The sequence below is a fragment of the Dreissena polymorpha genome, chromosome 1 (assembly GCF_020536995.1).
Source record: "Dreissena polymorpha isolate Duluth1 chromosome 1, UMN_Dpol_1.0, whole genome shotgun sequence".
In the NCBI taxonomy this organism is placed as follows: Eukaryota; Metazoa; Mollusca; class Bivalvia; order Myida; family Dreissenidae; genus Dreissena; species Dreissena polymorpha.
Window position 1 is genome coordinate 101,990,758 of NC_068355.1, and position 23,042 is coordinate 102,013,799.

A 23,042-nucleotide genomic window follows, 5' to 3' on the forward strand; every position below is an offset into this window, starting at 1 on the left:
CATGTGTCATTTAATAATATGTCACGCAGAATGCTGATCGAGTATGGTCTGAAAACACAAGTATTTTTTTCACAGTGTGGTTAATTTCAAGTCTTAATCTGATATGCAAACACAAATGAGGTTAGTATTCTATGCTTTCCAGTGTAAAAATTAGTTGACTAAGTTTAAATATGTACCCAAATATATTTTTATGAAAGTAAAAATATCTTAGTATTGTGCGTTTTGTTATTTTAAAATACCGTTTCGATTATTGAATTGTAATATAATACTTATTTAAATGAAAATCTTTTGAATACCGGCAATAATAAGTCGGCAGTAGGCAAATCAATAATGATTACTAGATACCGACTAGTGATCTGAATTACGCTATTAATAGGTAAAGGTAATTCTCCTAATCGATAAAATAAAGCATGAATTAAAAATCAATATATCAATCTAGTGTACAAGTTAAAGGGATCTTTTCACGGTTTGGTAAATTGACAAAATAGAAAAAAAGTTGTTTCAGATTCGCAAATTTTCGTTTAAGTTATCGATGGTCCCAATTTAAAATGTCGAACCTACAAAAACACAAGTTTTCAGGAGACGTATTTTTGTTAAACATTTCTTGCACAAAGTCAAATAAAGACTATTTTAAACATTTTTAAAAGTGTCGCATGATGGACCATGTTCGTATGGAACTAATTTGACGTTAAGTTAATAAATCTGCTGTAAAATGTATCTTCGTCATTTAGACTTGCATTTATGTGATGTTTTCGGCAAATTGGACAGCTTATTGTAAGAGATTTTGTTTCAATAGAATAAATTTGTCCATTTTTTCCGTTAGATATAGCAAAGCAATGCGTGTTTTTCTGTTTTACACGGTGGAACAGAGGTGACAACCGCAATTCTTTATTTATAGTGTGGCCTCAACTTAGTAACTTGTGGGAACAATTTTTAAAATAACTTGTGGAAACAACTAAGTACGTCGCCCCACAACTGTTTAAGTTGAGACCTCAGCTTAGTAACTTGTGGCCACAACTTCATAACTTGCTCCCAAAACTTATTAAGTTATGACCTCAACCTAGTAATTTGTTCATTTAACTTATTAAGTTATTCCTGTAACTAAATAACTTGTGGGAACAACTTATTTATTAACTTGAGGCCTCAGCTCAGAAACTTGTGGCGACAACTTCATAACTTGTTCCCCCAACTTATTAGTTGTTGCCTCAACTAAATAACTTGTGGGACCAACTAACTATGTTGAGGCCACTAATTTAAGTTTAACCAATAAGATCGGGCGTTTCATCTTTACCGTTTTATCACAATTAGTACCCCTTATTTTACTAGGTGCTCGGGTTCGAGCACTATCCCTGTTAGCTATGGATCCCCGTTCGAGCCCTATCTGAGCACTTGCCATGTAAGCCATGGATTTCAGATTTGAGCCCCTATCTGAGCGATCGCCAAGTTAGCGACTTGGTTCAGGGTTTGAACCCTGGTGTGAAAACTAGGCACATACGCGACGGATTCCAGTTGGGAATCCAGGTCTGATACCTCCCTTTTTAAACGATGGGTCTTTGGGTTTTAGCCCCAGTCTAAGGACTTTCCCTGTAAGCGATTTGGATCCCAGTCTTAGCATTCGCTCCCTACGTAACGGATCCCGGTTTGGATGCCCTGCTTGAGCACTCACCCTGTATGCTATGGGCCCCGGGCTCAAATCCCGGTTTAAGTACTTGCCATTTAAGCGAACGGACCCTGATCAAAGTCCTAGTCTTAGCGCCGGACCCGAAAAATGCGGGATTTATAGCTTACAGGGCTAGTGCTCAGACCGGCGCTAGAACTCGAACACCCATAGCTTGCGAGGCTAGCTCTCATTTCGGGACTCGAACGCGGGAAATGTTGCTTACGAAGCTTGTGCTCATTTCGGCAGCCGGTCGCTTAGAAGGCGAGTGCTCAGTATGGTATGTTAGCGACGGCTGTTTGGTTCAAGTCCCTGTGTGAACCTTTAGCTTTCGGTGCGAACGCTCAGACTGAGGGTCGCAACCGGGATCCTTCCCTTACTGGGCAAGTGGTAAGACACAGGCTTGAACCCGGGATCCATTGCTTTCAGGGCTAGTACTCAGACTGGGGCTCGAACCCGGGACCGGTCACTGTTGGTGCAAATTTTCACATCGGAATTCGAGCCGTCGCTTATAGGGTAAATCCTCAAACCGAGGATTGATCTAGAGACCCAAAGCTTTCAGGGCTAGTGCTCGTACTATGATTCGAAACCCGGGGACCGTCGATAACTCCTAATTAGATTTTCAGACCGTCGAAAACTTAGGCATCTTGCACTCGCCTCGTAAACGATGGTTCCCGGGATCGAGCTCCGGTCAGAGGAATCGCCCTTTACAAGAAGGGTCCCGGGTTCAAATCCAAAAAACATGGGACTCGAAACCGGGATCCGACGCGTACGTTGCTAGTGCTCAGACCGGGGATGGAACCCTGAACCCAGTCGCAAACAAGGCAAGTGCTCAGATAGGGACTCAATCCCGGGATCCATAGCTTACAGGGATAGTGCTCAAATCGGCGCACCATATTACGCGTATACAGGTACTAAACGTGATAAAACGGTAAAGATGAAACGGCCTATCTGATTGCTTAAACTATGTTGTGGTCGAAGCTTAATAAGTTGTTCCCACAACACATTAAGTTGTGGTTATAACATAGTAACTTGCGGCCAGAAGTTATTAAGTTGAAGGAACAACTTACTATGTTGAAACCTCAACTTAATAAGTTGTAGGAACAAGCTATTAGTTGCGGCCTCAAGTTACTAAGTTAATACCTCAACATTTTATATTATTTTGATATCTTTTTGCGTTTATCAATGCTATAAAATGTACATCATTTAATTTTTTTATAAGCAAACGTTTACGTTTCGTCAATTTGCCTTAACATACATGGCTATATTGATACTTTAATATATTAATTAGCGCGCAAAATGCCGACGTAACAATTTTTTTCAGCTTCGTTACTTTGACTTCAAGCAATTGCGGTTCGTCATTACATCACGTGACTTTATGGAGCTGTTGCGATTGGTTAACTATTTTGTTGTTTTGGGGGTATATGTGCATTGATTTCACGCTTTGCACAGTATCAAAATCGCGAAATGCCAAAAATGTAGGTTCGTCATTTTAAATTGGGACCATCGTTATGATATTTGTGAGGAAGCAGTATTACTGAACATTTACCATAGTTCAATATAGCCATTATATGTATCTTTTGACGATTTGAAAACCTAAAAATTATAAAGCGTTGCAACGCGAAACGATTGATTACTTTGGAGAGTTCTGTTGTTGTCGTTTAAATTTACGAAACTACGTAGATTGCTTATATAATGTATAAAATACTTGAACAGTGTATACCCGGCGGAATAGCCGAGAGGGCTACAGTGTATACCCGGCGGAATAGCCGAGAGGGCTACAGTGTATACCCGGCGGAATAGCCGAGAGGGCTACAGTGTATACCCGGCGGAATAGCCGAGAGGGCTAATGTGTTTTACTTCAAAATTAACTCCAGGTCTCCGAGGGTCACTGGTTCGAGCCCTGGTACCGGCTACTTTTGTTTCCTTTTTTTAAATTTTATTCTTGATTTTTTACTGCAGCTTTTAAGATCCAATGTTTACATTTATCAATATAAAGCATTTAATGACAAACTTCAAAATATGCCAATTTCTGTGAAAAGGCCCCTTTAAAGCAACAGCGCGTTTACTCTTTCAAATCGCATCGTAATTAATGATAAGGATACAAACAAAATAAAAATCAAGTTGATAAATATTGATAAAATATACACACACATATGTTACAATGACAGACGTCTCACAAACGTGTTAATGACTCTAGAAATAAGTTTTTATTCGGAAATAGGAATGCTTTCAATTCAAAAGTATAGAGAATATAGTTACATTAAAGTAAGTTGAAAACAAGTTTAAACATAGATTCCCTTAAAAACCCGTCAGTGTGAAGTATGTGGAAAAGTTATATGTTAATGTTTATAATAAAGTAGATTTAAAAGTATAGAAATGTATTTGTGAACTTTTATAAATAGAAGTACGTGATAAATAATAGCCAAAACATGTACTCATTATGTAAAAGTGTATAAACAAAAACATATACACGTGTGTATGTGAAAGTCTGTTTAAAACGTATATTTGAAAATAAATAGAAATATGTAAAAGTCTATCAAAAAGGCTTATGTGATAGTTACTATCGAGAAAGCATGCGCAAAAGTCTCTCGAAAGGGTTTATGTGAAATTTAATTGAAAAGGTATATATAAAAGTCTACCACAAAGGTGTATGTGAAAGTCTAAAAATGCATATTTTAAAAACTCTCGATTCTTATACAACAAACATAATACAGCATTAATACCTACAATACGTACTAGTATATCTTTCGCTATATTTCTTTTGAACACTTTCATTAAGCGATACCATGATATAATTCCCGTTTCTCTGGTTGCGTCTTTTTCCTACCCCAAAAAGACAGATGCTTGTCGCATGCAATAAACGAGTAGTGGCCACGTCATATTTTACTTCAATGTGGTGTTTTAAAAAGCCCTTGTCGCATATTTAGACAGAACAAAATTGCTCACAATGATCGGCACCGTGAAAGCACTCAAAAGCAGACCGGCCATTAAGCAGAAAGATAGAATGAAGAACCAAAACCGGTCATCTGAACCATTTCAAATAAACATAAATAATTCATCATCACCCAGGGCCACTAGAATCTAACAGGAATGATACTGAACTATTCCCTTCCTTCCATACAACGACGCAAACATGACTATTATTATCAACAAATACGAACATTACCAAGCGTTCATTGAGCTTGTACAGTAAAATCAATAGCTGACGCTCTGGGTTTTTATCTTACAAATAAATAATTTACCTCTACCATCGGAGACAAGAAAGTGACTTTAAAGTATAATAATGTTTTTCTAGAAAATACTGGTACGTTTAAAAGCTACGACTGAGTACCATTTGACAATCCGATTTTGGTAAGATGTTTTATGTAAACAACAGCTTAAAAAATAATAAATTTAAATGTCCTGAACTGATAAACCGCGTTGACCTATTTTAAAACCATGCAATAAATTTATCACTGCGGTTATATAAATAAATGTTACAGCTCTTACAATGTGTATCAACAGTTTCAATCAAAAAGAGAAGCCAAGTAAAATGAATGTTTTTAAAAAGCAATGATTTTTCAGTGTGTTGTGATTCGGCTTTATTCAATAGCAACGCGAGAATGGGCTTTTAGCGACGAAACACTTTTTTAAAGGGGCCTTTTTACAGATTTCGGCATGTTTTGAAGTTTGTCATTAAGTTTTATATTTATAAATGTAAACATTGGATCTTAAAAGCTCCAGTAAAAAATTAAGAATACAATTAAAAAAAGAAATTTTATTGAAGAATCGTGTATGCAAATTCCAAAATGTCAGTGTGCATTTCGTAAACAAACGTTTTAAATAAATGTCGTATTTCTTGGATAGCCAAAATTGCTTACGCTAAGCTCATACAGATGCGCTACCCTCGTATGTCTTCACATTATGGACAGTTAATATGTGTTACCGGTAATCTTATTTCAAGCAATTAAACTGATTTCATATCACTTGGCACATATCAGCAACCAATAACAACATTATCTATAGAGCAATAGTTTACTCTGTCATGAGTAGTATTGCAATTAATAATTATCCACAAACCTAATCTTTTTTTTTTGAAAACTTACACCATTTGTGTTTGTTTTGCATTATCATTAACGGGTATTCATCGCCGACCTTTACTTACTGACCTCAATGTATTATTATTTTAAAATAACGTTATGGCGAATAAAAAAAACGGATTATAATTATCAAAGAAACGGTTTAATGATTAAATATTACGTTCAAATCGATTCAGTACAATTAGTATTTGCAGTTCAATTAAATCGGATTTCCGCTTAATTATGTGAGATACACATAACGTGACCTAAAGCCACGAGGTTATGTAATGCTCTTCCTTTTTAAGAGACCTCAAGTCTTTTTATTATTTACAAGATATTTATCAGAAAATTTTGTCTGTACCTGTTCATTTGTAATGTTCCGAATATTCTTGTTTTTGCCATTAAATGGATTGTAGTTAACGTGAAATTGTGTTGAAAAACGTTAAAGACACTGGATGACATGGTTTTTTAAAGGGGCATTTTAACGTTTTGGTAAATTGACAAAATTAGTAAAAAAAAGAGTAACCCTCAACAGGGCTAGAACCATTGACCCCTGGAGTCCTTGTGTAAAAGTCTACCTATAAGACCACTCGGCCATCCTGTGCTCATACAATGACTTAATGTATTTTATACTTTACATAAGCAAATCCTCGTTGTTTCACAAAATATAGCGGCATCAACAGAACTCTCCAAATTATTCAAACGTTTCGCATTGCAACGCTTTATAGAAAGTCTCATGTTTTCTGAAATATGTCTGAAATTGCAAATAATAGAAGACGTTGCACGAGAAACATTTACTGATCATGGCGGAGACGAATATAAAGAATAAGGACTGATATTGTGTTGACTTATTTCGTTTCACATCCAATGCTTTTAAAAAGTAGTTTCAGATTCGCAAATTATCGTTTAAGTTATGATATTTAAGAGGAAACGGTAAAACTGAACATTAATCATGCTCGAAAATAGCCATTATATTAATAATTTGACGATTTAAAAACCTGAAAATTATAATTGACCGTTTCAAAGCGGCGACCCAAGCGTTAATAATTGCATTATGTTTGATTTTGTATTGTCTTTATTGTCTTATAGTGCTAAGGCAATGTGAATGTGATGTTTTACTATTTCTCGTGTATTGGGTCATTATATTTATCAAACTTTAAAAACATTTCTAGACAAAAACATAGGAATTAATGTGTTTGACATTCCTCAGATTACGATATTTGTCGTTCGGAAAATAATAGACTTTCAAAATATCCAAAGCTTCTGGTATAGACAATATTGGCGCTAAATTATCTCAAATATTGTGGCGATACCATTGTAGGTCCGATTACTTCTATTATTGATAATTGTATAAATGCTGGATTTTTTCCTGACCAGCTTAAAGATGCATATGTTTTGCCAATACATAAAGGTGCAGATAAAAGTGATCTTAATAATTATAGACCAATTTCTATTCTCCCAACAATTTCGAAGATATTTGAGAGACACATTACAAATCAACTTAAATCATATCTTGAAAAGCATAAACTACTCCACAGTCACAAATCTGGTTTCCGCCAAAATCATTCCTGTCAAACATCATTGATTCGCCTTGTAGATTCTTGGTTACAGGATATTGATTCTGGTCGCATGATTGGATCAATTTTCCTGGATCTCCGGAAAGCATTCGATTTAGTAAATCATGACATTTTACTTAAAAAACTCAGCATGTACCATTTTTCTGACAATGCTCTTGCTTTGATAAAATCTTATCTTTCTAATAGAAGACAGTGTTTAAAAATAGGTTCCAGAAAATCGTCGTTTCAATATATAAAAACCGGTGAACCACAAGGCTCTATACTTGGGCCTATTTTATTTCTTATTTACATTAATGACATCTCATCCTTCGTAAGGAACTCAACAATTGTTCTTTACGCAGACGATTCAACATTATACGTATCGGATTATAAAATACAAAATATACAATTGAATTTGCAAAACGATTTGGACGATGTTGCAACATGGTGTTCCTTTAATAACATGTCAATCCACCCAAACAAAACTTAATGTATGATTTTATCAAAAGCTCTTAGTTCTACTGACACTCTTAGACTTAATATTAATGGCATTATCCTTGAACAAATCAAAACAATTAATTTACTAGGAGTTACGATTGATGAGCATCTTACATGGCAATCGCACTTAAACAGTGTATGTCGTAAACTTAACTTTAAACTGGAATTGTTAAAACAAATTAATTCTTTTATTAACTATGAAACAAAGAAGCTATTTTACAACTTATATATAAACGACTATGGATTATTGTTGCGTATTATGGTGTTCAGTGACACAGTCACACACTTACGTAAAATACATTCGATACAAAAATGAGCTGCTAAAATAATACTAAATAAACCATATTCAACTCCTTCAGCTCCCTTATTCGAAGAACTTGGTTGGTTAACATTCAATATCAGATGTACTTTCCTAATTGGATCTATTGTTCATAAGTTTGTAATATGCGAAACGTCCTCTTATTTGACTAATGTTATTCATATCTCAAATAACAATGTGTACGCTCTTAGATCCATCACCCACACTGATATATCATCTATTCCGTTTAAAACAAAGTATGGAAAACGAGCGTTTTCGTTTCGTGCACGAAGCATTTGGAATTAATTTAATTCCAATAAGCATCCGACGAGTGTCTTCGAATACTACATTCAAAATCAAATTTTAAAAAATACCTGCAAACAAATCATTGATATACATGTATGCATTTTTTTTCTATGTTAATACTTTGTTGTGATGTGTCTGATGTGATTTATTTTGAAAGATTGATTTTTGAAAGATTGATTTTTGATTTTTGTATCATATTGCATATTTTGTATTATCATAATCATCATCATCATCGTCATTATCATCATCGTCGTTCTTTTTTCCCTTGAATGTTCGTATGCATGTTTCAAAATATATACTTGTGTTATGTTACTGAAGACCACATTGTAAAAAAGAAATTATTCTTAATGTGAATTCTTCATGAAAGTTATTATTATTATATAATTATTATTATTATATACGAAACGCGTTCTATTTTGCCATACTATAGAGATTTACACAACTGAAAATGGAAATGCTCCACACGAATCAGAAGTGGTTTTTGCATACAAACACCACATAAGCACTCATGATTGGTAACTGCTTTTTACTATGTGTTCCCATAAGGTACCCCAAGCGTGTGTTAAAGCATTAAGTGTGTAAGCATATTGAACACACCAGTTACAGTTTATAACAATTGTACATCGTACAGATGTGTTCAATAAATGCTGCATTTCCAGTGCAGTAAGTGTTTTAACTTTAAATGTTCAGTGTAAAGAATATATTTGTAGAAGGTTTTTTCAACTTTTTTCGACGCCTGCGATCTTGAAACGAACAACAATAAAAGCAGAGCAGAACAGAATGTGTTTTTTTTTCATATAACTTGAACAATTTCAGATCATCATTATGTATTCAAAACTGATAAATATACATGTTTAAGCAATAATCATATTCATAGTAATGCGAAAGTGACTAAAATAGTTAATAATAAGGTGTTAAAAATGCAATTATTAAAAAGCAAGACCACCATAATATTGTGACTTACCGTCTGAAAATATAGTCTTATTCTTGCAAAAACGACTTATACGAACTAAGAAACCATTTTAGTCAGTTACTAACGACCACGCTTAAAAACAGCCAGTCTCCGTATAGGCATGCCACAGTCCCCGCAGACTGGCATAATGCCAAGAAATAGAGAATATCATGTTAAATCAAATGTTTTTTAATGTTGTATTGACTGCTTTAGCGCATCGAATCGTGTTTGGGATTATATATGGTATGTGAATCTACCATCAGAATATCTGGTAAACCCAAAATGTCGTTTCCTCGTTTCGTTTCGCTTCCGGTCATATTGCATTATATTTCAATTAGGCCTATTTCAATTTTGATTTTACGGCTTAACGACTGTTTCGGAGAGTAAACAAGCAAACTCTCCATCGATTTTGTCCGTGTATCCGTCTGACTGTCCGTCAGTTCGTGCGTCCACAATTTTTTTTCTGCGATTTGTCAAATATGCCTTATGTTTCATGGATGAGGCTTAGGATCTTCTGATAAAAGGCTATGTCAGAATCCGCAAAAACTGACATATTGGTGGTAAATTGAAAAGTACATGAAATATTATCATAAAACTAAGTATAGGCATTCAGCTCTAGGTTTTCTGTCCCTGTCAATCTATTCTTATGATAATCCGTCCTTCTATAAATATATCAGCAAAATATATAATGACTAGAAAGGTACATTTAAAAAACTTGATTTTTTTTTTCAAGAAACTTCGGATTCTTAGACAAAACTTTCGATACTTAAAAAGAGTACGTGTAAACGAAAGAAAACCTTTTGGTAATCATCAGAACTCAAATGTCTTTTCAATGACACTAAAAAGAGAACACTACGTTTTGTAATTATTAGACACATTCATTAGATAATATTATGAAACTTTGTATAATTTTTTGGACTTCTATAGCATTTGTCTGTCTGTCTGTCTGTCTGTCTGTATGTCTGTCAATAATTGTTTCTGCTTACCTATTGGTCAATCCACAAAACATCCATAAAACATAAAATATGACACGTGGTGTATTTATTGTGCATATCATTTCATATCTACACATATTTAATGTCAGGCAATTGTTACAAAAATAGAACCGTGTAAGGATACGTTTTATTAAGGATAACAATACATTTGTGACAATCATAAATATAAAAATATCATAACGTGCTTATCATATAATGTGTAAATGCCGTAATAGCAAAGACAATATATTTGTGTGATACTAAATTGTAAACAATACTTGAATATCACAACGAAATCGACTAAAACAATATATCGTAGTCGTCACTAAATTAAAACACAAAACAGAAATGTTGCAAACAATGGTGTATAAATGAACATCGAGTGTACGCTAACATTTTAAGTAACAAAGGTAAAACGTCGTTTTCTAAAAGTATGAAAACATGAATAGTCTGCCCTCGGTACCGCAAATGAGTAGTTATTAAAAAATTAGTTCTAGCCATTAAGAACATTGGATAGTCAAAAGTATAATATAATATAATAAAAATAAATATAGTAAAATACCATTGTATTTAAAAAACTAAACAGATGTTTTTAATTATGATATAATAATCATTGCATCACACGAAAACATAATGCAAATATAAAATATACATTTATAACGTGCCAATTATAGGGAACTGATACATTTGCAATACAGTAAAACTGCGATAACTCGAGGAAGCACGGGGCCGACATCGATGCTCGAGTAATCGCAGGTTTCGAGTTATCCATGGTATTATTTGTTTTCACTGTCTCGGTTGATAATACTAAATTCTGACCGCAAGCGCTTTATTTACATTTAATACGGTGCTAGAGAAAGAAATAGGCTTTGTAAAAATCGCTTAAGGTTACAGTATACTAAACAAAACAATTAAGATGATCGTAAATTCATTTAATTATTTCAACATACACACAAAACATATATATAATCAAAAATATCTCATTAATATTCACTGTACATGTAGCATAATTATTTTAAAAAAGCACACAAGGTACGTACATGCGCATAAAAAAACACACACTAAAAACAACATAATCACTACACACTTTGCATTTTATGTACATTAGTCAGACTCGTGTTGCGCAAAGTCAAGGAATGAAAATTGTCGCAACCCATTAGCTTCCCGGAACTGATGGCGGAAGACGTTTCGCGATAATTATCGATTGCTGGTAATTATTTAATAAGTACAGACTTATTTAAATCTAAAATTTGACATGTAATATAAATTCTGCGAAAAGTGTGCATACAATTATTATATCTTATAATATACACAAGTGTATTAAAAGGTAAATCGTATGTAAGCACACATACGTAAAGTTGTTTTGCTTATATCGCAAGCCGACTCCTGTATATGCTATATCCTGTACATTAATTTGTGTGCTTTCACGACAATAATAACAAAGGCCCTGTAAAATATGAAAAGAGCAAAAGCAATCAATTATTATTTTGCATCACAAAAGATAATTGTTGAAGTTCAGTCTAACTAGTTTACAATTACGATAGTAATTACCATCCAATAAACAATAATGTTCCATTGTTAAATATGAATTTATTTCATTGTCATTATTAATACACGTTAATTAAAATATTATTATAGAAACACAATATTAAATTAACATTACTACTCAAAATCAACGAAAATTTCGTACAATATTTCGTAAAATAAACGTAACCAATTAAAAATCAGTGTTCCTTATTGCAATTGCCGAAATTTCAACGCCAGATGTGGTCTGGTAAAATAGATGTTTATAGATACAAAATACTCGTTGTTTTTCCATTCTAATTTCCCGCAACGATATCAATTCATACGACACATTAAAACTAACATGGTGTTCGTGTGTCGTATGAATTGATATATTCGCGGGAATTTAAAATGGAATTAATTGTGGTCACAAATAAATAAAAACGAGCACTTTGTATCTACAAAAATCTATGTAATCATACCACAACCAGCGTTAAAATTGTGGATATTGCTATAAGGAACACTGATTGTTTAGGTGTTAACTTTATTTTACGAAATACTTTACGAAATTTTCGTTGATTTTGAGCGTTATAGAGACTTTAAGGTAATCATGCTGGTAAAACGAGTAAAGTGTTCTAAAAATAAAAAATAAAAACAACATACAAATATTTTATTCTTATATTTGAAGTGGAAAAACATTGACAAAAAAATATCCATATCAGCACATGCCAAGATACAAATAATGTAAATATTAGATAAAAAAAAACACTGTTATATACAGGTTTTATTTATAACTGTATAAAACAAAAGTTTAATATCATATCATTCCTTCATGCACAATAGATTACATAGATATACACATTACATTAAGGCTGATATTAGTACATGTAGATGCAAAAGTGCAAATTTACTTGAACAGTGAACCGTTTAACATTGTAATTATATGTTTTGAATACGTTTTGTGATAGTAACAAGAATAAAGTTTGCTAAACTATGTACATACATAGGAACACTATCATATACACTTTTATTAACATATATATATACATGATTGTTATATTATATTTTCCCATAAACAGGGATTAACGTGTTTTAAATGCGAACATAGACAATTTAAACCAGATGGAAAAAGTATCACTTCGATGTTCAAACGACGCTGCTCTTCGAATGTCGAGGATGTGTCCGCATTAAGTTTATTTATGAATCACATAATAAAACTATAATGATTTAGGATTGGCCCTTGGGCATGGATTAATACTCCTACACCCCACTTATTGTTTTCATATTTACATAATGTACAGACCTAAATGATCGTATGTGAAACGTTTAACTTGTGAACCTGAACGTTGTTTCCATCCATTGTCGATCTAGGGTCATAACAATAATAATTATAATAACTTTATTTCATGAAGAATTCACATTAAGAAATACATGTAATTTCTTTTTTACAATGTGGTCTTCAGTAACAAAACACAAGTATACATATTGAAACATGCATACGAACATACAAGAGAAAAAAGAAAATTAACTATACAGTTAAATGTTTTATCCCACTTTTACAGCGATTTCGGTTGATTAAAGCCCCATTGATTAAATATCATCTATAATCAACGGCAGGAAATGACGTCAATATTTCGACGAAATTACGTCATAAATCCAGCGAAATTATCAAGTCAAACAAATTTTGTTTAAATAAAAAGGTTTACAATATAAAAAGTGGGATAAATAGAATAATAGATTAGTGTTGATTATAGATCAGTTTTATCATGCTCGGCACGAAAACGAAAAAACACTCGCCAAGGCTCGTGCTTTTTGTTTCCTAAACCTCGCATGATAAACCTGATCTATAATCAACACTAACCTATTATTCTCTATTTATCACACTTTTACAGCGAATTCGGTTGATTAAAGCCCCGTTGATTAAATATCATCTATTATCAACGGCAGGAAATGACGTCAATATTTCGACGAAATGACGTCATAAATCCAGCGAAATTATCCAGTCAAACCACGGACTCTAGATTACACGGATAAGAAACGGGACCGTTACGCCAAATATCTTGTTGTGTCTAAGTCACGTGACCGTGTCGTAACTATCGATCTTTTATCGAAGCGCCGAGGTTATAAATTTGATGTACCCACTCACGTATTTTGTTAAATTATAGTTTCATTTCTAGACCGATTTTGACAATTTATATATCATTAGAAAGCTTACGTAACGTAGTTTTCAGATATATAAATATATATTAAGTTTTTCCTCTGATTTCGGCAGCCCGGCGAGTTATAACTTTAACTTTTGCAAATATCATACCGTTTTGGAGTTTTAGAATCTAGATTTACGATTGACATGTTCGTACTTAATACCGATTTGTAGCGTTTATATTTGGAGTTCAGTTTTAAAAATAACATCTTGCTTAGGAGAATAGCCAAGGCTCGTGCTTTTTGTATTCTAAGCCTCGCATGATAAACCTGATCTATATTCAACACTTACCCATTATTCTCTATATAACAACTTCCTTATCAATTCCGACGACGACGACGAAGATGACGACGACGATGATAATGATGACGGTGATGATTATGATTGTACAAAATATGCAAAATCTGATACAAAAATCAATCTTTCAAAATAAATCACATCAGACACATCACAACAAAGTATTTACATAGAAAAATTATAAAAATGAGCATATATATATATATATATATATATATATATATATGATTTGTTTGTAGGTATTTTTTAAAATTTATATTGAATGTAGTATTCGAAGACACTTGCCGGATGCTTATTGGAATTGAATTCCATATGGTTAGTGACCGAAACGAAAACGCTCGTTTTCCATAATTTGTTTTAAATGGAATAGATGATATATCAGTGTGTGTGGTGGATCTAAGAGCGTACACATTGTTATTTGAGATATGAATAACATTATTGAACTAAGAGGGCATTGCGCCTATAACAAACTTATGAACAATAGATCCAATTAGGAAAGTACATCTGTTATTGAATGTCAACCAACCAAGTTCTTTGTATAAGGGAGCTGAAGGAGTTGAATATGGTTTACGTAAGTGTGACTGTGTTGCTGAACACCATAATGCGTAACAATAATCCATAGTCGTTAATATATATGAGAAAATGTAAAATAGTTTTTTGTTTCATCGGCTTCCCTGTCATACACTGTGTTCATTTTTTCGCACTCGACGGATTTGTCAGCGCTATCATTCTTTTGGATACTTCCACTGGGCGAGAACCGGATATGATTCCCTTTCCTTTGACTGCGTCCCCTTGTTTCCTCAAAAGAACTGGTCATCGACGTATGTAATGAACATACATCAGCTTCGTCCTTTTCTTCTTCCATGCGGTTGTTTGAAACGTCTTTATCGGAAATACCGTACTGAACATGTGTGTAATACAGAACGAAATTGTTAACAATTATTGGTACCGTGAAGGCAATCATCAGTAGACCGGAAATTGCGCAGACAGACCCGATGACATAACCGAAACCAGTTACCGGAACCATGGCACCGTAACCTACGGTTGTCATGGTCACCACGGCCCACCAGAATCCAACAGGAATGTTATTGAATTGTTAACCCCATTCAATAAAATGTAACAACGACGCAAACATAAACATTCCGATTAACAAAAATACGAACATAAGCATAAGGTCGTTGAAGCAAGCTTTGAGCGCGTACAGCAAAATCCACAAACCAGGCACGTGACGTATTAACCGAAAGATACGACATAGTCTGAGCATGCGCAGTATGAATATGAAGTCCACGAAACTAAGTCCTGCTCTAACTTGGGGACTGACGCATAGAAGAATGAATTCAACGTAGTCCGGTGCAATAGCGATGAAGTCAATGATGTTTTGCAAGGAGCTACAAAAGCGGAGCTTTATCGGACAAAACACTAACCGGGTAAGGAATTCGATGCTAAAGAAGAACTCACACATAAGGTCAATAACTAACAATGTGGGATGCTGAATATGCGTCTCGCTTTCCGCACTTGAATTACTAGCATTCGCCGAATCCGTTAAGGTGGACTTTGATGTTTTAGTCCCTTTGAAAGTGGCTGAATTGGCAGTCGCGTTCGACTTCCGGTTGTTTTCGTGAAATGCTTTACTGTCCTCAAGAGTGAAGAACTTGCAGAGCATGCGAAGATTGTGAACCTCGGACGGCGAAAGTTTGATTATGGGATGGGTCTCGGCGCAGAAGGAGAAAATAGATAGACAGACGAAAATAATAGATACCCAGGCGTAGGTCTGCAAGAGATAATCATTTTTCTATTACACTGCATATCGATTTTTTTTAGATTTTCAAATAACTTGCGATGCAACATCGGCATACATTAACGAAAACGATCAAAACCAAAAAAATGATATAATAACTAGCTTAGTTGTATGCTACGCTTGTTATCATTATTATAATAAGAAAACATACTTTTGTATGACGCTATATTTCGTACATAAGTTTTTCAAAACGTGTAATCCCTTATACAAGTGAATATATAAACATATCGGTAACAAACTACAAAATCGATCATTAGTATATTCCTGTCAACTAAGATGTACATGTATTACGTCTTTTGTCCACAGTGTAGGTGGAGAGTAGTGCAAACGATACAAAGCACACATTCTGCTGTCAGTATTCTTGACAACTGCAGACATACATTTGTCTTTGCTTGATTATTTCCATATGTTCCCGTATTATGAACTATTAAAGAAAGGCGGCCAGTTAACCTACTCAAACTTTTCCATGCTAGGTTTCTGTATCAGACTGAAACTCCGAAAACGTATTTCAATAACTGACAAAGGCTCTACTAAATTCCTTGGTACAGAGCATGTCCGTTAAAATTAGTTCATCTCCTAAAAGTTCCCCAAAAATTCTGTTTTACAGAGCAGGGAATTGAACCCACGATACTAATAATTACTGTAAAGAGCAAAACCCAAAATCACTATCTGTGAAGCATTGGGATTAATCTCATGCGTACAATATGGTTTAAGAAAGAAAGATACTCACTGATGTCAAATATGCAACTTTAGGTCAAATGTTTCAAGGATTCTTTTTAATGCTTTGTTTACAATTAGTACATGTATTTTTCATATACGGTTTAGTTTATTCACAGGATAATTAACATTTATCCATATGCACTCGATCGATTAGTTGGGAAATATATGCAATTGATGACGTCAATCATTAAGTTATAAGTAGGCAAATTTTCTATAGGATGGCAAAATATCATCTGCCTTAAAACAAAAAAAACCCTTATTTCTTAGAAATAATCAGATGTTTGCGTGTGACGCACGCACAGGAAACTAAAAAAGTACGTTAATGCGATACTGTTAAAAATGCCCGGTTTGTAATATTTATCGTAACATTCTGCTATATAACAACGCACCTTAGCAGCCCTGGAAGAACTAGGGTCCTGCAGGAAGGGCCAGACGACCGCACGCGTGCGCCGTAAACAACTCTTGCTTTCAAGGTCATTCGCAAGGTCCGCCTGCGTCGTCGACTGCTTCCGGTCGTACTCGAGCTTTTCAAGCGACTTTGTCTGTGTTTTCCACGTGTTGTACGGTTGGAAACAGCACCTTCAACTGCGCACATAAAGTAATTATATGAGTCTTGCTCTGTGAAAATTGGGGAAAATGCACATGCGTTAAGTGTCGTCCCAGATTAGCCTGTGCGGTCCGCACAGGCTAATCAGGGGCGACACTTTCCGCCTTAACTAAATTTTCGTGTAGAAGAGACTTTCTTTAAACAAAAAATACCATAAAAGCGAAAAGTGTCGTCCCTGATAAGCCTGTGCGGACTGCACAGGCTAATCTGGGACGACACTTTACGCACATGCAATATGCCCAGTTTTCTCAGAACGCGACTCATATAATGTGATCAGCGGTGTTAATTGTCCTTTATGTAAATCTAATTCATTGGTCAGTTATTAAATATACAGCATTATTATTAGAATACTTGCAGTTATATACTTATTTTTATGCACAGAGAAGTTATCTGAACAAAAAAAAAAACATTTTAAAAGCCCATAAAAATCAAAATCCACGAATATTTCTTACAATATTTCGAAAAAAAATATTAACACATGACAAAAACAATGTTCCTTATAGCAATAACCAACATTTCAATATTAGATGCTGTATGGTAACATACATTTAACAAGAAACACAATGCTCTATTTTGTTTTTGGTTTAACAATATATTCAATACATGTTCATGTTCCATATTTGTGTTCGTCTATTGTATGAATGGATATCGTTGCTGGAAATGGAAAAGGAAAATACTGTGCCACAAAAGAACGAGAGCGCCGATGGCGCTGAAAGCATAGTTGCAAGATACAGGGAAGTTGCTGCTGAAGTAAATGTTTAGGTCATAATATACTAAATAGTTTACTTATATGCTTCGATGTAAAAGCGACAACTTTGAGCGAAAATAAATACAACATTTTGCACATAGAGACCCCCATAACCATAACTTTTCTTGACGAGCATTCTTAGCTGAATCGATTTAAGCAATAAAAAAGATTTGTCATGTTCAAACCAAAAAAGAATTCGACTCAAATCAAAATCGACTGTTTTTGCGCCTTTTTTCGTCCGTTTTCTAGTGGATTGTAACCTTTTGCAGTGCCATTTTTTACTTTAATCTCCAACTTTATCCTATTTCAGGGATTTAGTAGTGAACACATATGCTTACCCTATCAATATCTCCAAACGATAAAACCAGAACAACAGTCTAAAGTGTATAACATGCCTTCGAGGAAAATATGATGATTTGTTTAGAGAGTACAGCCCTTCATGACTCGATTATTTAGTATATTGTTCCTTCATGACTCGATTATTTAGTATATTGTTACCTTAACGATTGCTGACATCACGAGTCGCCCCCTTGTTACCAAAATGTTCTATTTTTAGAAACGGGAATTCCAAATAGTGACGAATATGAATGGTTACAAAATGACATAACTATGAAAATAAATACGTAGAATTACATTATTTCACGCATACCATTATGCAACCATCCGTTTTCTTTTCCGACTTGATACATTTACAGCTTTCCATTTAATATTTTACAGACACAACACTCGTCCAGAATTCGCGCGAATCCATTAAATCCGATGCCACATTTAAACCGTTAGCTCTACTCGTAACGTTAATTTCTGGCTGAAAGTAAATCATTTTAACTTCAATTAACACATCTCTATTACTTTCAAACTCTACTTCATCAAATCCATAGAAAGGCAGGTCAGAATCTATGTCATAAATCAGAAAACATTCATCGTACTCCGCCATTTTTTTACACATTTTCAAAGATTAAAAGTGCTTTATGCCCCACTTCCTGCTGAGAATATGTTTTAATTTCTATTCATAATTAACCGATGAAATATTACATATCCTTAAACCAGGGCATTATGAATTCAGTTATGTAAACATTTGACCTCTCACAGAACAGTAAACAAAGGACATAGAAATTAGGTGTGAGGTCACTATCAACAAGAACAGAATTGTTTTACGAACGAAATTTGTTTTAGTTTTTTTAGAAGTTTTTTCACGTAAAACGGTCATAGAAAAATTCACTAAAAACGGTGTCAGCAATATTCTTGGAATAAAACGTTAGAAAAACGTTTCCAAAAAAATTGTAAGAATTACTATATACTAAATTAAATAGATATTTCGTCTGATTTTTGATCAGGTTAGCCATCATAATGGTCAACCGATCGATGTGGGTTTTCGAAATGGCGTATATACCTTAAGCATAGGTGCGTTGCACCTATGCTAAAAACGGGCATTTTGTATCTTGTTTAATATATGTTACCATACCACACCTAGCGCTTAAAGATTAGCTTTTGCTATAAAGAACACATACTTTTATGGATAACTAATTTTATTTTACGAAATATTCGTTGATTCTGAGCATTTATATTACTTTAACCATAATTTTCGATAGCTTTGATGCCGTAGAGAAATGTATTCTACCACTTCAGAGAAGTGTGAACATTTTCTTTCGAAAAGTAATACCATCTGTGTATTGGCATCAGTGTAATACTTCTAGCAAAAGATACCTGAGTGTGTATATATAAACAATAGAAGTCTTGGCAAGCTCATACAAACACAATACAATTTTCAAAAGCGTAATAGTTGTGGTTAATTACCAAATGGCTTGTACACCAGATGATGTTGTCTAAGTATTGTATGGAGAAAGCATATGTTACTGTTTTTTTAGGTAAATAATGGATAATAAACACTAGTTTTTCCTTATTGTGGGATTTAATTAGGATAGCACATTATAACACATACATGTACAAGATTTACTCAAAAGTATTGTTTCAGATCTGTTCTGTAACTCTGAAACGTTATTCAGATGTTCAGCACTTGTTTTATTTACAATTTGTACATTATTATATATAGATCGTTTTAATGTCGGAATCCTTGCAAAGAGAACTTTACAAAAAAGTCCATATCTAATTATTTTCAACCACTGAAAATGCCTGTCAAATCAGAGCATCGAGCGAGTATCGTTTATATTGGTATGACTTATGACTTACGTAAAATAATGATTAAATTGCTTTTCAAGTTGAATTATCACTCTTTGACTTCTTAATGAAAAAATGTCTTTAAACACATTAATAAGCGCTCAAATAAAAGACAAGATACCACGTTTTGCTATGTATGTGTCTTGTTCTGTGAAAATTGGGCAAAATGCATGTGCGTAAAGTGTCGTCCCACATAAGCATGTGCAGTCCGCACAGGCTAATCAGGGACGACACTTTCCGCCTAAACTTGATTTTCGGTAAGGAGGGACTTCCTTGAAACTAAAAATACCATAAAAGTGGAAAATGTCGTCCCTGATTATCCTGACACAACAATAGGGATTATGTGGGTTGAAAGACAGTTCTTCGGGATTTTTTTCCCCGAAATTCCGATTTGGAAATTTGTAATTCGTTGGTTGGTTTGGAGTAGGCATATTGAAATGCCACAAAAAGTGGTAAAAAACATTTTATAAGTTTTTTAGAATTATCGATTTACTTTAAGTTATTTAATTTAATTCAGGTATCTTGAGGTATCTAAGATTCTGTGATAATTAAGGACTATTGAATATCGGCACATTTGTTTTATGCCATACTTTTCTTTATATAAATAAAAAGAAGCAAAGGCTTAGATCATACCGACAATTACAGATTCCCAGGTTTAATTACTCAAGAATAAAGGGATAAGCGTTATAAAAGGGGCCGATCAATCAACAACATAATTGACACGTATTACCGCGGGCGGGTGATGAAAATCAAAAATACACGTGTCATAACCGCGAAAGCGTGATTACCTTGCTTCGTGGTAAAGATATTTTCAAATATACGGGTATTTAAATGAAAAAGGTCTTTGCCGAAATTTCATTTTTGCCGAAAATATTGGGGCGACGGTTGCCGCCCCAGCTCCGACGCCTCTGTTATGGGATCCGAGAAGACACATAACCGATCACTTTATTTCTCTTGTATGTAATTTAATAGATACCCATTTCATTATTCATTTCAAACGGATTGACGATTTGAAAGGTATTTATTGTTAGTGATAAGTAAGAGCTGTTAAAGAAATGCATCTTTCATTATAAGTAGCCATAGAAACCGCGATAGAGACTTGAACGTTCTTAACTGATAGAAAAAAGATATATTGTGAATCTTCACACATACATCCATACGTCTGCGGTTATTTATGCTATCTGTATCGACTTCTAGTTCACAGAATGGCCAACATCAGGTCACATTTGTTAGCGCTTCTGTTATTGTACCCTTACTTAATATCTAGTGCATTATACGAAGGTATGACAATGACTGGGTCACGTTCCACGAATCATTAGAAACTAAACAACACTATGAAACACCTGCATATCGGTCACGTACGGACTAATGTTTATCACTTCACAATGAAAAATGTAATAGTCAACAGGGCTCGAACTACTGACTTCTGGAGTCCTGGAGTAAAATTTTACCACTTAGACCACTCGGCCATCCGTGCTCATGTAATCTCGAATGTATTTTATACTTTATATAAGCAATCCTTGTGGTTCACAAAATATAGCGATAACAACAGAGCTCTCCAAATTATTCAATCGCTTCGCGCTGCAACGCTTTATAATTTTCAGGTGTTTAAATTGTCAAAAGATGCATATAATGGCTATTTTAGAGCATGATACATTTTCAGTATTATTGTTTACTCACAAATATCATAACTAAAACGAAAATTTGCGAGTCTGAAACAACTTTTTGGGAAATGTAATAGTTCAGCAGATGCTTTTATATTATTGTTTCCGGCAGTGACGAAGAATCTGTTTAATATCCTACCCGAATCCTATCACGATACCTGACTCGTACTAAAGACCTTCTACGCGACAGAGAATGCGTATAAAACATTGAAACGCTTGACGTGACTCTGTCGTAATTAATGTTTAAAAATAATGTTAACCCATACAAAATCAGTGTTCCTTATAGAAATATCCAAAATTTCAATGCTAGATATGGTATGGTAACATATATTTAACGATATACAAACTGCTCGTTTTTATTTGTTTGTGGCACATTCAATTCCTTGTTAATTTCCCGCAACGATATCTATTTACACGACACACGAACACTAATTTGGTACATGAACATGTGTTGAATATATTGTCCCAAAATGAGCATTTTGTATCTTGTTAAATCTGTTACCATACCACATCTAGCGTTGAAATTTTGCTTTTACTATAAGAAACATTCATTTTGTAGGTATTAACTTTTAATGGGCTTTAACAACGAAACTCATCTAACTGAGCCTATCGTCAACACATGTAAAGTTTCGGAAACAAGACCAACTATATCTTATTAACCCATCCTTCTCTCGCATCCTTCTAGATTGGATCAAATTATTTCCGAAATTAGGGATGTCTAGTATATTTATTTCTATATTTAGAATATTTCTTACAGAAATTACTATAAGCAAACAGCGCAGTCCCTGATGACACGCCGTATCATGCGCCATCTCATCTTGGTTTACGCTGTTTGCCAAGGCCTTTTGACGATGCGAACAGCATCGTCCAAGGTTTGATAATTACCCTAAAAAATTTCACAATGGCGGCCTATGTTAAAGACCGAGCCAGTCCGATTGAGATAACTCGATTTTTCAGTTACTTCCCTTTTGCATACGCCACTGCGTAGGAGCATTGATAACATTCTCCTAGCAGAGTTCGTTCGTGTT

The 23,042-nt window shown here is 34.2% G+C and overlaps 1 pseudogene; it reads right to left on the reverse strand.

Moving 5' to 3' along the window:
- Window positions 1-21: 21 nt before the first annotated feature.
- On the reverse strand, window positions 22-22,526 carry LOC127841567 (potassium voltage-gated channel subfamily C member 2-like; annotated as a pseudogene).
- Window positions 22,527-23,042: the final 516 nt, after the last annotated feature.